This window comes from Haliotis rufescens, unplaced genomic scaffold (genome assembly GCF_023055435.1).
Source record: "Haliotis rufescens isolate VD_foot unplaced genomic scaffold, xgHalRufe1.0.p SCAF_3, whole genome shotgun sequence".
NCBI lineage: Eukaryota > Metazoa > Mollusca > Gastropoda > Lepetellida > Haliotidae > Haliotis > Haliotis rufescens.
In genome coordinates, this window is record NW_025964001.1 from 12,177,490 (window position 1) to 12,177,915 (window position 426).

Genomic DNA, 426 nt, shown 5'->3' on the forward strand with positions numbered 1-426 from the left:
AAACCTACATGCGTCACAGAGGCCAGGCAGGATCTTTATCTTATTAAATTGTCCCCATACATTTCCCTTTGCCACGTCCATAAAGGTCTGTTTCAGTTTACAGAGGGACAAGAAGACTGAGCGAGTGAGTGAGGTGAATGTTATTCCACTTTGAACAGTACTTTCACTGTGGAGTGTAAGCGCAATGTAGGAGACAAACTGTGTGGTGCAGTTGGTAGATGTTTGTTTTTTACCTTCCAGCAACCCATGAGCACGGGTAAGAGACTGACGAACCAAGGTTCATTATCTGAATGGGGTATTCAAACCCACCCTCAGTCGATGATTCCACAACTAAGGGAGGCAACTGTGCACAGCATATTTCTGTGCCTTGGAAGACTGGGCCACCTAGACCCCTTGTTAAACTTGGAAACAACACCATACACCTTC